The following is a 13,951-nucleotide window of genomic DNA, read 5'->3' on the forward strand; positions in this document are numbered from 1 at the left end:
AAGTGAGACTCATAAGCCAAAGCATTTTTGTAAATAAGATCGTATCAAAATGTATGCATGAAAGATTGGTGCTTGTTCTTCCAAGTATTCTATCAAAAAACTAATCAAGTTTTGTGAAGGATAGAAGTATAATAAAAAATGTCCTTCTAGCTCAGGAAATTATAAGGGATATTAATATGAGAAACAAATTTCATAATCTGGTCGTTAAGATTAATATGGTCAAAGATTATGATAGATTATCTTGGAAATTCTTTACTAAGGTACTAAAAAGTTTGGCTTCTCAGAGATCATAATTGATATGTTATGGAGGATTGTTTTTGATAATTAGTATCAGTGCTTGTTAATGGATAGTCCTATGGATTGTTTCATTCATCTTGAGGTTTGAAACAAGGTGGTCCTCTATCACCAACTTTATTTATTATTACTACATAAGTGTTATCTAGAGGATTAAATAGTTTATTTGATGATGTGGAATACTAGAGTTATGGATTACCTAAGTGGAGCCCTAAAATTAATCACCTCTCTTATGCTGATAAAACTATTTTATTTAGCTCTGGAGATAAGGTTTCTATTCAGAAGATGATGAAAGTGTTGAGAGAGTATGAACTAATTTCAGGCCAGATGGTCAATAAGGACAAGAGTTTTTTCTACCTTCATGAGAAGACCCCTTTAGCCATTAGGATAAGGCTCAGAAGAATAACTGGGATCAAGATGGGTAACTTTCCTTTTTCATATTTGGGATGCCCAGTCATTTATGGCAAAAAGAACAATTCCTATTTTGACGACATTTTAAGAAAAGTTACCAAAAGAATAATGTCCTGGCAGAAGAATTTTTTTTCATATGGAGGGGGGGGATTTATTTTGATCAATCATGTCTTACAATCAATGCTTGTAATCCTTCTATTATCTATAAATCCACCAAAGAAGGTAATTGACCAACTTCACCAAATTTTTGCAATATGTTTTTGGAGTAAAGCAGGTGGTGATAGAGGAAAACATTGGGTTAGTTGGGAAGACTTGTGTTATCCTAAAAATAAAGGTGAAATTAGTTTCAGATCTTTACATGACAGCTCAAAAGCAACCTTTACAAAATTATGGTGAAATTTTAGAGTGTCATCATCATCTTTATGGACATCATTCATATGGAACAAATATTTTAGAAAATTACATCCTACAGTATCCAGAGGAATAGGGGCATCATAAGTATGGAAAATGATAATAAGTGTAAGAGAGGAAGTAGAACCTAAAATCTAGTGGCAAATAAAATCAGGAAAGTCCAGTTTTTTGGTTTGATAACTGCACTAAGATGGGGGCATTGTATTTTCAAGAAACAGATTTTGCAGGGGAAGAGGAGATAAAAGCCAAAGAGTTCATTATAGATAGAGAATGGGATAGGCAGAAGCTGGCTGGTACATATCTAAGGAAATAGTTATACACATTATTGAAAATATCAATCCTAATTAGTCTAAAAGTAAGTTTATTTGCCTCCCCATCAATTATGACTAGGTCTATTGGATCTAGTGGTTTAGTTCGAGAGTTTTTGGCTACCACTGGACATGATAAGAAGGTTTATCTTAATTTTTCAACAAAGTTTGGTTTTTCAATAGGAAATTGCTTATCTCAACTTCTTTTATTAATGAATTTGTATTGAAATATATTTTAGGTTCTAGTTTGGGAGTTGAAAAATAATAATTTTAGTAGTAGAGAAGGTTATACTCATGAAATTACAGATGCTCATTTTAGACCAAAACCCAATGGTGTTTACAATATCTTCTCATGACAGAATTATGAAGATATGGGATGCAGACGAGGTACTACGGCTATTGCCATAATGATAGCTTTATAATATCTTTAATTTATTTCTTTTAATTTGCGTCCATTAAAACCATGAAATCCTACATATATTACTATTTTGTCATTATCCAGCCAAGCAACAGGTTTCGAAACCTTGTTGGCCATGATAAGCAAGTGATATCAATAGATTTTCATCTAACAAAGATAAGTCCCATCAGTTCTTGTGAACGAAATGATGAGATTAGATTGTGGGATGTCACTAGGCATGATTGCAAGCTCATTCTTAAGATTGGTACCTCTATTTCCTTCCTTATTTATTTTTAAATATTGATAAAGAGGTATCTTTATTTGACATAGGAAGACTTCTTAATTAGGTAGTAAGCTATTTTTCTATTTCTATTTCAATTTGGAGATTCCCTAGTTACCTTATTCAGAATTATTTTTGAATTAATTTCTATATTTATTGTAGGAACTATTTTTCAAATTATTCTTTCTTTTTCATTCTAAGAAATTTAAGGTTTTCAAAATCAGTAGTCAGTGATCACCGAATACTTATGCAAAAAGATATTTTAGAAAATAAAAGGGTTTCACCATAGTATTTGAACCAACATTCATATCACATTGTAGAATATTCTAAACAACATACTTTGTATGGAATTAGGTATTATTCATTCACCATAAAAGATATTAATTGCTCTTGATACAAATGCAGGAAGGTAGTAGACAAGTTAGATTTCAACCTCATTTGGACACCTTTTAGCAAGTTCTACCAAAAATACTATAGATATCTTTTATATCGAGACTAACAATATCCAATAAAAGTTACAAGTAAGATGCTTACATTTGTTCATTGGTCAAACGTGTTTTAAATTTCTTACATATTGCATTACTATATTGTAATAGTGTGATGTTGGGTTTATTTGGTTTATAAGGACACATCAAAAACATTCGTTCAATCTGTTGGGATATGAATGAAAATTGCCTAGCAGTTGTAAGAAAAGATAGTGCACAAATATGGTCTATAAGTGAAGGAAAGTGCATATCTGAATTGTTCTCTAATGAGAATTATTTAGCGGAAATTTTGACTTTTTAAGAGTCGCCACTTAATTTATTTGAAAAGAAATTAAGAAAACCTTTGAAAGTTCCTTAAACAATCCAAAAAAAAAAATCATTTAAGTTTGAAGATTCTAAGTAAGCAGTTCCTATTAATACTCTTGGAAGGTTGTTAAGGCTCCAAAAGTATCTGCTAACTTGCGGGTTATATGGGTTGTTTGAAAATATCTTTTGAATAACTTTAAAAAGAAAGATTGATTGTTGAAAAGTAATTGATTTTAGAAAAATACTTGTGTAAGATAGATTTGGATGACATAGTAAGGATTTTAACTAAGTCTAAACAAATTAATAACAAAGCATGTAAAAGGGGAAGGGGAGAAAATAAAAGACTTACGCCATTGGGCCCAAATCAATAGACTCTGTCCTAATCTAATTGGTCTTTTAGCCCACTTGCACCTGTCCTAATCTAAATATTGGGTGTAACGCCTCAAATATGGTATCCAAAATGCTACCCGATGCTCATGACCCCGAAGGACCACAAGCTAACCCATGACTGATATCTGTACCTGTATACTGCATAAAATACTTTATAATGTAGAAATATAAACTGAAAGGCGATAAGGTTCAATACTGAACATAATCTGTATGATATAACATCTGTGTGGGGTAATAGAATACCCAAAACAAAATTGAACATACTGAAGTCTGAAACATGATAGTCTAGAAAGCCTCTAACTAACTGAACTGTCTGAGTAAGAAGTTGATGGGATATGTCCCCAACTAACTCCAACTAATAAACTGATTAATGAGATAATAGGGAAATAATAATATCCTCAAAAGATGAGGACTCACTTCTAACTCTGTCTGTGGATGTCTGGAATATACTATTGCTTTGGAGCTCGTGTCTCTGAACCTATGGTATAAGACACCATAGCGCAATTACGTTAGTACTTTGAATGTACTGGTATGCATGTGAGGTAGGCTGAATGCATGGGGCTCATATGCATGAACAATAATGATAACTGACTAACTATTATGAGTATGAGAATATATGTATGAGACATAACAACTAACACTAATAATGTGATAACATGATTACTGAATCTGAATATAACTAATAACATGAGTGACTGTATCTGATAGTCCTAAATCTAATAGAACTATCTGAGTTCTATACTGTATCTGAGTTGACTGTATCTGACAGACCTAAAATCTAAAGAACTATCTGAGTTCTATTACTGAGACTGATTGACTATATCTGACAGTCCAAATTTTGTAACATGAAACTGTGGGAAGTAGTTATCTAACCGAATGCCCCTGATATGCCTTATAGCTGAGTTGAGGTACAATCTCTAACCCCAATTGGAAGGGTGTCAATACCGCACCATTGATAAGGACAAGCTGTGGGCGACCCTCATCTGATAGTGTCCCTAAAAGTGAACGGTGGGGCCCTTATCTGACAGTGCTTATCCACCCCATCAACCCTCATTGGACAGTGTTGATGTCTCAACCTATGCTGGCTACATAGTTCTGGAATGCAAGGATGACTTCTAAGAATCACACCCACATCTAATAGTGTGTGTTCCCATCCTTGGGTTCACTCGGTGCTAATTCCTACTCCCATCTGAATAGACTCTGAGCATGACTAACTGAACTGAACATGGGCTGAGTTACTAAATTCCATTGACTGATGGAATACCACTGATCTGACAACTGACTGAGTTCATGAGATTATGGAGATTTCCTGAGTCATAAGACTGTCTGAAGTCTAAGGATTCATAGCTTGACTGAGAGTATCGTGAAAACATGACATGCCTCTAGGCATATACCCCCAGGACTCGATGGAAGGAAACTGACCAAGCATAACTTACTTGAACATATAACTAACATTATAATCCATAATACATTTATAGAAGAATTTCATTCAAACATGTGATAGGCATAACTTGTACATACATGGGAATTTCATGGTATCATGCTAATTAGGAACTTTTCCTTTATCTAGGCATTTCATCAAACATATTGTAGGAATGGTACATGTAAACGACATTGTACAATAATTAAACATCATGGTTCAATTCTAATTTCATCATTCAAGGGTTTAGTCATAGGTTTGCATGAATCTATATCTATAATAATTTAACCCACATAGAATTTATCAACCAACATGGAGTAGAATTCAATTTCTCATTATTCACATGAACAAGAGCAGCCCAATCATGAAAGTCATAAGAAAATCCATAAACTTGAATTTAGAAAAGGGATTCTTGGGCTTCATGGATGAAAGGAATCCATGAATGAACACTATCAATACCTTAGTTCGTGATTTCGTGAAGATTGACGGTGAAACTTTCATAAAATTGGATATTCTATGAAAACCCTAGCTTGTTCTTTAGAGAAACTAGTATATTTTGGGTGAAAAGTGGGTAAATTGTGTGTTAAAGGGCTTAAATAGGGGTGGAAAGTTGACCCTTTTAACCCTGGACGCGTAATTTAATTTCAGTAAAATTTTCCCAAACTGAACCCCTAGTGTAACGCGGTGCTATTGTGCCGTGTCATTGGAATTTGAAAATTGGGATACTGAGGGATGGCACGACACGGAGCCATCGCGTTGCCCCTTCTTTTGTGACCTGGAACTTTGGCGCGATGCGGGGGATATCACGTTGAGACACTAGAAAACAGACAATTTTGAATTTGGGCCCTGGAATGATGTGCCATAATCGCGGACCCCTACTGGAATTTACCAAATGTCATTTCCTCTTGTGGCGCAGTGCGCCACTGACTAATATGGCATTATTTTACGACGGGAACTTGAAATAGTCGTAACTTCTGACTTGGTTATCGAATTTGGGTGAATCTTATATCGATGGAAAGCTTATTGAATTTTCCACATGACAAAAAGTGAAAATCTTGAAGATTCCTCATGGAATAATCATCATTAAATTTATAATCTAATACTAGACATTTTTAAGATGAAATTAGCTAGGAAAAAGTACGGGGTATTACATTGGGCTTTCAGCCCACAACCTGTCCTAAGCTAGTTTACAGACCTTTGAGGCCCAAAATCCGTCTTACCTATATTAACATACAACTTTGGTTTCGAGGCCCAAATGAATAAATAAATAAATGACTAAATGAATAAATAAAAAAAAAAGACAATAATAAAAAATCGAGACTTTTCAAGTCTCTTAGTGACCTCATCAATGGATTTTGATCCATTTTTCTTCTTCGTCTATCTTCTTGAACCCGTACATGATGTAGTGGACCTTGGGTTTAAACTTCGAACTTGACTCGGAGAGGTGAGCCTCATTGACCCATTACGAAATACAAGAAGAGAGGAGTCCATTTGAACTCGAGATATTTTTTTCATGCAAATAAGAGATAAAGAAATTAATATACGTTCAAGGCATAATAGTTACATATTTCAAAGCAAAAGAAAATACCAAGAATCAATTTTTGAATTACAATGATTTGTACACTTGCACACGTATAACAAGAATGAGAGTCAATAGATAAAATTCAAAGAAAAGACATCCACTTGTATTCCTCATGATTTATGTTCATATTAAGAATGAATAAAGGTAAAAAGAAGAAGGTCATATTCAATGAACTAATCCAAGAAACAAACAACATAAGCTTGCAAAATTAAAGGGATGAGGAAACAACAAAAATACTCATGACTTCTAAAATTGAACAAACATAGACACTAATTCATAAAATAAAAGAAAATAAAGGTTAACTTTTCAAGAAAGAGAATGTTTAAATTTCAATTAAGGCGACATTAAAGAAAATTCATACATCTAAATTACAACCAACATTTTATGAAAAAACGTGTAACGACCTATGGTTTATATTTCTAAGACATCATTGATTCTCTTTTGATATTATGAATAAAAGAGAGACTTGAATTAAGTCTTTACACACACAAAGAGCACATATAACAATCCGGAGTAAGAAAATAAGAATAAAAGTTTAGCATCTCTAAAAGTGAAATATCGTTCAACAATAATACTATGCATGAATCAAAAATATCCAAATAACTCTATTTAGCCACAAAAGTCTGAATTTTCTCATTATTTTGACAAGACAACACGCGAACAAAAGAGGAATAAACATCTTGGGTGGAAAATAAAGCAAGCACTTCATCTCTTATATGAGGATTTTGAAATTCATTAAAATAATTAGCAAGCAAATGATAAATTCTTGACTTAACTAATTACTATTTTTATTAAGGCGAAACAAATAATAATAACTATTTTTCCAACATAAAAGAAACAATTTTACATGCTAAAACAAACATATCCGCCAACAATGAATTTAAATGAGGCATGAGTTCGTCTTTTGAGCACAAATCAAAACTTTATACATAACAATCAAAGAATAAAGTCAAAAAACAAAACAATCAATATTAACTATTCTTTTAAACATAAAGAAAATAACTTTACATTCTAAAAACAAACATATCCACCAACAATGAATTTAATAAAGCATAAGTACATCTTTTAAGCAAATATTAAAACTTTATCTATAATAATCAAAGAATAAAGTCAAAAAAAGGCACGTACAACTATTGCTAGCTCATTTTTATATCATGGATATGAAAATGATTAAAATATAGATACCACAACGTCCTATAGCCTTCAAGGCCATCTACAGCAAACAATCCTAACAAATAAAATTATAACTACGAACTACAAAGAAGAGAAAGATAAAGAAGAAAACAATAATAAAACTAAAAAAAAAAGTGTGTTTATCTTTTTGGGGGCAGCAAAAAGAGACTATAAGCTTCGTCGGAATCAACCACCACCGAAAAATGTCGCCGACAACTTGTAAATATTGATTATCCAACCAACTCTATGAAACAAAAATTTTACTAAATAAAAATAACTATTTTTCTCAAAGGATTTTTTCACCTTTCTAGCCTCTGTTTTTTTTAACTTTTCAACACCTCTTCCTACCAAAGTAGTAGTAGTATTTATAGGACAAAATGGAGTTTTATTTCATTTCCTCCACCAATGTGGGAGAAAAGTATTTATAGGAAAGGATGAAGATTTATTTCTGGTCATCCACCAATGTGGGAGAAAAGCCATTTAGGGGTGTTTTTGGATTTTAAAATTAAAGATAAGGAAAGGTGGAAGATACTGTGGGGGGGGGGGGGTGGGAAAATTGTACAATGTAATACAATTTTTGAATTTCAAATTGGGAAAGGACAAAGTTGGGGGAAAATAGTATAATTTAGTACAATTTGAAATTATTTTTTGGTGGAAATTGGGTAGAAGTTCTGAGAGTTTTTGGGAATTTTGGGATTATTTAAAATATAATCCCAATTGGAATTTAAAATTTAGACATATTCATTTAATTTTGACCAAATGAAAAATCAATAGATGGATTGCATTGCAATTATGGTCAATTTTATTTCAATTATGGCCAAATCTAATAGATTGGCTAAATTAAATCGAAATTCGATACGAATTAATACTTCTTTTAATCCCAAGATTTTTTATTTAATAAAATCAAATACATATTTATCCAAATAAATTATTTTAATAATAAATTAGATTAAAATCAAGATTTTAAGCATTATATTTATTTTTAAAATAATCCTTAATTAAAATCCAATATTCCATAGAATAAATATTTAAGTAATCAAATTATATAATCTCACATAACTGAACACGATAATATATAATCACTACTTAAAATGACAAATTTACGTACAAAAAATATTTTAAATTTTTTTTTATTCGGATGAAATAAATATTTCAATTTTATTAAAAACCGAAGAAACTCAAGATTAAATTTAGTCGTGGAGGCCAAAATTAGGTGTCAACAAGAATAAGTTCCGATCCTTCACTTTCCACCTAGGGCACCCTCTAGTGTTAGTAATTGGTTTTGATAAGGTATGATTAGCACAATTTGAACATTTCTTTGCTAAACTATGGAGTTCATCTATACAAGGCCTACTCGATAATTATGAAGGCCTAAATCAAAACACAACGAGAGGCCCAAGATTTTATTAAAAAGGGAAAATTACATATGTTAACATAATTAAGTACTTAATTACAAAAAATAGCAACACCTTTTCCTAATTACATTCTATAACATATGTAGCATTATTTTAAGTAGTCCCAATTTTTTTCCCGCCTAAATTTTTTACTGTGCTAAAATCCCCCTTTTCACTCCTCCTTCTTTATCTTTCCTTAATTTAAATTTTTTTTTCCTATTTTTTCGCCATTAACCATCACTCTCTCCTCAATTTTATTGCCTTTTACACGATTTTTGCATGATCTGTGATAAGATTTTGCCTCCCATATTTCAGGTAATTATTAATCGCATTTTGCATGTGAGCGTTTTATTCTTTTCTCCTACTTTAATCCATCAAAAATTTAATTTTTAAGGGTTTTGTGTTTTAATGGATGAACACATTGCAAAAACACCTACAAACAGTGGTATAAGAAATATGAAATTAGTGTCTAATGCACGATATTTTAGTCTTGGGTTAACTCATATTTCTTATACCACTGTTCTTATACCACGATGAGGATGCTGAGAAATTTACAATTCTGTATTTCCTGCATTTATTCGTATTGTCTAACATTGACGCTGTTGTTATACCCCATCTTCATTTCAATTTGGTAGATAGTGGTAGATATAAGGATTTTCCATGGGGGTTTTTTATCTTTTGAAGATCTGGCCAGAATTTTGAACAACCAGTTGAAAGCTGGGGGCAAATTTTATTTGATTCAGGGAATGCCACTGGCTATTCAAGTATGGCTATATGAGTGTTGTTCAAATGTCCCTCCAAAGATTGCATTGAAGGTTGAGAATCAGATTCCCTGATTATTAATTTAGAAGACGATTGCACCTCGTCCATGCTATAAGTTTTTTTATGAATGCTATGTTCAAGGACAATGGCAAGGTTTGTTGTGAATAAATATATACGTATTGATATGTATTGTATTGTATACATATATTCTTTTTCATTTACAATTGTTTAACATATTCTTTAACATATTATTTAACATATTCGTAGGTTGTATTTAAGAACATAGAGCCAACTGAAATAAAATTGGCAAAGCTTGAAATACCACAGAAGGATGTAACTGAAGATGAACGTTCAGTTGAATCTTACAATGACTTCCAGGATCCACCACCAAAAAAGATCAACGAACATTCAAAGAAGAAATAGAAGGTGGATTCATCAACCCCAGTAGCGAAGAAACCTTCAGGGAAAAAGCAAGTCAATATTGTTGACGAGCATACCCAAACGAGGTCTCCACCTCCTCATGCTGCAAAGGCTGTTGTAATGAAGACACCATTATTCAAGTCAATTCCAACACGGCAAGCTTCTTCTTCAAAAATGAAGAAAGGAAAGCAAACAGCTAGGGTTATTTTTCCTCAGGTACAGTCAAAGCAGATAGTCATGTAGAGGAAGTAGCCGTGTCAAAGTGTTAGAGTCATGTTGAGAAAGAAGCATTTATTTCTAAGAAAGTTTTTGATGCATTCCGCGAAGAGGTAATTTTTTTTTGTCAAATGTTTATTTTACATTTAAAAATTTATGTTTACTGAATTTGTATAAATACAGTTTCGTCAAGAGTTTAAAGGTGTTCGTGAAGAGTTTACTCGAATTCTTCAATTAGTGAAGAAAAAGTTCAAAAAAATGGTCAAAGCAATTGAACATAGCAAGGTAAAAGTTTTATTATTATATAATATCCACAGTATTAAAAAAATACATATGCAGAGTATGTGAAAAAATACATAAGCAATATATTGCTAAAAATACATATGCAGTTTATACAAAAAAATACATATGCTTTGATTTTCAAAAATACATATGAAATGTAATACAAAATACATATGCAGTGTATCAAGAAATGTATTCTGCTAAATACATATGCAGAGTATGTAAAAAAATACATATGCAGTATATTGCTAAAAATACATATGCAGTTTATACAAAAAATACATATGCTTTGTTTTCAAAAATACATATGAAATGTAATACAAAATACATATGCAGTGTGTCAAAAATGTATTTTTCAACACTATGTATTTTAGTGGGTTGGTATATACATATTAAGTGAAATCAAATAATAATAGTTTATTCAAATTATATTTGTAGCAACAACATAAAGATACAGAGGTTGAAGCACAACAAATGGATTATGCTGGTGTCGAAACATCACCACAACAATTCAGTCCTACTGTTGATCAGAATTTGGATGAGAATCAGGATGGTACAAAGGTAAAAAAAATAACTAAAATATGATTATTCTTTTGAGTGCACAAATGTAATTATTTTTTTTAACAGTTATATGTTATTTTATATATAGACCTATATAAACATATACAACTGGATTTTTGTTTGAAGTTGTTTTAATTTTTTTTTTTTGCTTGTTTGCAAGGGTTGCACTGATTTTCATTCAGATAAAACAAACATTGAAATTGATTCTCAACATTTAATCCCTGGTGAGCTTCTCCAAAGTATAAATTTGGATTATAATCTTTCTGAGAAGATTGTTCATCATGAAGATAGAATATGTATATGAATTGAACTTTAGTTTATGAGATGTAAAAATCATAACAATCCATAAGACAATTATATATTTTCTTTCATTTCTATTGCAGATCACTGATGACAAATTGGATGATACAAATTTGTCTGATTCTTAGTTTGCAATCCCAGATGAGTTGTTACCAAGTCTTAATACATACCAAAGAGAAAGCATCATGAGACTTATGAAGAAGAACAAAGCGATGAACATTTTAATGATAAAAAGTCTGAATCTGTTGTTCAAGATCATGGTCAAGTATGTATTATGAACATATCTGAGGTTATGTGGGTATTTTGGACATAAAAAAATAAACTATTTTCCATTTTTGAAGGAAAACAAAGAAAACGTTGGATCGAGCTCTAAACTAGATATGCACGGAGAGGTTGATCTTGGTATGGAGGAGCAGATTATGACAACTCCTAAAATACAAGAATTAACCACTGATGAACAAAGGGATGAAGTAGTTTGGCCTGATTCATAAGACACAATCCCTGATGACTTTCTTCCTAGTTTGAATGTATACAGTAGTAAAAGCATCATTGTTCATCCCTCTTCTAATCGTGAACTTCAAACTCCTATTCCAAAGTTAAGGATTTCGCGACCATCCAAATTCAATGAGTCACCTTACACGATGAAATTTGGTTCAGCTGTCGGTAAGTATAGTTAGTTATATATTTATTTTACAATGTAACATATTATGCAAATACTTTTTAATAATTACCTTTTTGTATTACGTAACTATATAGAGAGCTCGGAAGGGCACATACGTATATTCCCACAGAAACATCCATTTGCTTATTATCTAAATTATGGGATTGTGGATACGAAGATTGTCAACAAGTTCATGGATTGGATTTCTGAAGACCTTCTCAAAGTTCATGCTAAAAGGTATTTCTATTGAACTGTTTTAAGTTTTTTCTTTTAAAATTACATTATGTTCTCATGATTTAACATATACTGATTAACAAAAAAAACAGAAAGGAAAATGCGGATCATTACAAAAGGGGGAAATCAACCATTCCAATGATGCATTTCGGAATTGAGACTGTTGAAGATAAAAATTGGTTCTACACAATGGGGTTCCCTGATCAGTCATGGACAGACTCGGTTAGTATATTTTTTTTGACAATATTTTTTTTACATTTATAGCAGTAATTAAAATACATATTATGGTACTTGAAAATACATATGCAAGTGCACATATGTATTTTTACTATGCATTTTTTTATTATATAAGAAAGGATGTGTTACACTTTAAATTACATATGTATTTTTATATTACATACACATGCTAAATTTAGCATACAAATAGTTTGAATGATCTAAAATTTGTGTTGCTACTTACTGCAGCATATTGATGTTTGCTTCTACTACTTGAGGAAGAAGTCGAAGTATGACCCCAACAGGTCTTACAAATTCAGCACAGTAGATTGCAACTTTATGAACATAATTAGGTCTGCTCATGATGTTTATTCTACGGATGATGCAAACCTTACAACGAGAGGACAGGTGGCACATCTTAATGAATGCATAAATGAGTTTCGTATGCATGCCCACTACAAGAAATACAGTTTTTTGTGATGACTTTCAGTGGCGACACAAACAGTTGCCACAAAAGCTAGCATTTCTGTGGCGACATATAAGGGTTGCCACAAAAGGTATAAGATTTAGAGGCGACCATCAAAGTCATCACTAATAGTGACATATTTAGTGGCGACTATGCATAGGTTGCCACAAAAGGGATAAGATTTAGGGGCGACCATTAAAGTCGCCCCTAATAGTGACATATTTAGTGGCGACTATAAAGTCGCCACTAATAGTGACATAGGTCGCCACAAAAGGTATAAGATAGTGACATATTTAGTGGCGACTATGCGTAGGTCGCCACAAAAGGTATAAGATTTAGGGGCGACCGTTAAAGTAGCCACTAATAGTTACTATATAGTGGCGACTATGCGTAGGTCGCTACAAAAGGTTTAAGATTTAGGGGCGACCATTAAAGTCGCCACTGTTAAGACTCTCAGCTCGAGATATTTTACAACATTAGTAACAAATAAAAATTATTTAAACGAAATAAATATAGAATAATTAATGATATAAATTAAAAGGCTGAAAAGTTCAAAATGTAAACCAAATCAAAAGCTCAACTTTTCATTTCACATTTTTTCTTAAAAAAATAAATTAAGTTATTTGTAAATATATTTTGGATATATATTTTATATATAGACAATCCACATTCATGATTTAAAAATGTACAAATTATTTTGATAGTTTTTAGTATCATTTTTTAAAATTTATTAATTCAAATACGATATTTTACATAATTTTATTAATATTTATTAATTTTTTTTCTCGTAAATGTTCACACTCACAATTTACAAATATATTGTCTATTATTATTATATTTACTATAATTGTTATTGTTCTTGTTATTATTATCGATAATTTTTATAATAATTTTGACGTAACATTAATTTATTTTAATAGGATGTCTCATTATTATTATGATTATTATATTTATTAAACTAGCAGCCACTTTTATACAATTT

This window comes from Capsicum annuum, chromosome 9 (assembly GCF_002878395.1).
Source record: "Capsicum annuum cultivar UCD-10X-F1 chromosome 9, UCD10Xv1.1, whole genome shotgun sequence".
Lineage (NCBI taxonomy): Eukaryota > Viridiplantae > Streptophyta > Magnoliopsida > Solanales > Solanaceae > Capsicum > Capsicum annuum.